The sequence below is a fragment of the Ranitomeya imitator genome, chromosome 3 (genome assembly GCF_032444005.1).
Source record: "Ranitomeya imitator isolate aRanImi1 chromosome 3, aRanImi1.pri, whole genome shotgun sequence".
Taxonomy (NCBI): Eukaryota; Metazoa; Chordata; class Amphibia; order Anura; family Dendrobatidae; genus Ranitomeya; species Ranitomeya imitator.
In genome coordinates, this window is record NC_091284.1 from 232479771 (window position 1) to 232482752 (window position 2982).

Sequence of the window (2982 nt, forward strand, 5' to 3'; positions counted from 1 at the left end):
GACTGGAAAGATTAGAAATATACAATTTGTGTGCCAAATTGTGGCTCACTGATTGCCAACTAAAATATAGATCTATCAAATTCGATAAAACAAATGATTATGACCTTCATAATATAAAACATAATTGAATTTCATCAATAGTCAATATTAATATTTGGCCATAAATTATATAATATTTTACCATAAATCTGTGCTCTAGGATCATAGTTGTCTTTTTGTATAGTATTTCTGTATCTACAGGTTTAACATATAATGTACTGAAAAACGGGAAAAAAATTCCAACTGCAATAAAGTGGGGAATAATACATAACTCCGACATAGTTTTTTGTTTTTCTTTTTTTAATACATTCATTGTGCTGTACAAATGACCTGCCAACATGATTTTTCAGATAAGTACAATTTCAGTTACATTTCAGAAATTTGTAAAAAAAAAAATTGTTTGTGTTGATATTTTGTGAGACCTGTAACTTTTTTTTTATTTTTTCCGTAAATGGAGCTGTGTAAGGATTTTTTTTTGCACGGTGAGTTGCTGCTTTTATTGATACTATTTTATTTCATGCATATGAAAATTTTAATTGCTTTTATTGCAGTTTTTGGAAGGTGATGCTGTGAAATTTATATTTTGACAAATAGGACTGTAACAGTAACAGCAATTATAGGGGCAATTCAAATTATTATTTTTTTTCTATCTTTAAAACTTTTTTTCATATTTTTATTAGTCTCTTCATGGGAATTAAACCTGCAATCATCTGATTACTTGTTTTATATATTGCGATAGAGCTGTATTTCAGAATGTAGCTAAAATCGCAGTTTGGGGCTTCATGTGAATACCAACATGGAAGGCTATGGGGCATTCAGCAGGCATCTAGCTGCCATTGCAGCCAATCAAAACCCAGTGATTATGTTGAGGGGGCCAATTGATGCCTGGAAAGTTGTGCCCCGTGACTGCGTTCTTTAAAGGGAACCTGTCACCTGAATTTGGCGGGACCGGTTTTCGCCTTGCGCAGTCGTGTACTACGGAGGACAGAGAATGAACTTCAATCCAATATTGCGGCCAGCATGCAGCCAGCGGGTAAGGAAAGGGTGAATCAAACACCTGAAAACTCCACCCATATGACCGAAAACCAGTCCCGCCAAATTCAGGTGACAGGTTCCCTTTAAGTGCTGCTGTTAGAGATTGACAGCAGCATTTAAGGGATTAATACCAGTGATCGGAGCTCGGCTTTGCAATGTATAGCTTGGGCTCAGTTCCTGAGATGGTTCAATGTACTCAAGACAGGCATGTGACATACATGTATGCAGGGTTGGAATGGGCTGCCAAGGGCCCATCAGTAACCTTGTCTAGGGCCCCACTTTTCAACTACAGGCAAAGTGTGACATTATCCTCACTGTACATAGCAATGGAAGTATATTGTGCCAAGTACTGCTCATATAAGAGGATGGTGGCCCACTCTTTTATAGGTGCCCACCATAGGATTCTCCTGTTCTCCTGTGGGCCAGTCCCTGTTTAACCACTTAATGACCGCCGTTACGCCTTTTAATGGCGGCAATTAAAAGGTACTTATGCCTCAGCGCCACTTTTTAACGGAGCTGAGAAATGAATGTGTAGCACCCCACAGAGTCAGAATTTCTCCAGGGTCTCAGCTACCAGGGGTAACAGACCCCAGAGAACATGATTTAGGTCAGTTTTCAACCGACCTCACTTTTGCGATCGCTGCTATTAACGTAATAATGGCGCCTGCAAAAAAAAAGTCAAATTTCCCATTTAATTTCTCTTTCCTCTGATATGATCGCACATCAGAGGAGAGAGAGAGAGAAATGGGGTCCCCCTATCCCCCCAGTACCTCTCATCTCCCTGCAACCCCCCCAGTGAAGTCCCCCAGGCCACCGGTGTCTTCTTCCGGGGAGAAAATGGCGGGTGCATGGGCAGCACCCGGAAACAATAGGAAATGTTTCCAATTGGTTCATTTTGATCACTGTGATAGACCCTACCATGGTGATCAAAATAAAAATAAATAGTAAGTAAAAACCCCCTTTACCACCCCCTTATTTAGGGAAAAACAATAAAATAAAAAGTATATATTTATTTCCATATTTCCATTAGGGCTAGACTTGGGCTAAAAATAGAGTTGTGCTAAAGTTAGGGTTGGGCTAAATTTAGCGTTAGGGTTGGGCTAAGGGTAGGGTTAGGGTTGGGCTAAAGTTAGGGTTGGGCTAGGGTTAGGGTTGTGGTTATGGTTGGGATTACAGTTAGGGTTGGGATTAGGGTTAGGGGTGTGTTAGGGTTAAGTTTTTGGTTAGGGTTAGGGCTGGGATTAGGGTTAGGGGTGTGTTGCGGTTAGGGTTGTGGTTAGGGTTGGGATTAGGGTTAGGGGTGTGTTGGGGTTAGCGTTGAAGTTAGAATTGGAGGGCTCCACTGTTTAGGTACATCCAAATGCGCCACCATTGATTCCAGCCAATTTTGCATTCAAAAAGTCAAACGGTGCTCCCTCCCTTCTGAGCCCTGCCATGTGCCCAAACAGTGGTTTACCCCCACATACGGGGTATAAGCATACTCAGGAGAAAATGGACCACAAAATTTGTTGTGCAATTTCTCCTGATACCCTTATGAAAATAAAAAAATGGTTTCAAATTAAATTTTTTGTGAAAAAAGTAAAATGTTATTTTTTTCCTTCTACATTGCTTTAGTTCTTGTGAAGCCCCGGATAGGTTAATAAACGTCTTGAATGTGGTTTTGCACACCTTGAGGGGTGCAGTTTTTAGAATGGTGTCACTTTTGGGTATTTTCTGCGATATTGACCCCCCAAACTCACTTCAAATGTGAGGTGGTCTCTAAAAAAATGGTTTTGTAAATTTTGTTGGAAAAGTGAGAAATCGCTAGTCAACTTTTAACTCTTATAACTTCCTAGCAAAAAAAAAAATGTTTCCAAAATTGTGTTGATGTAAAGTAGACATGTGGGAAATGTTATTTATTAACTATTT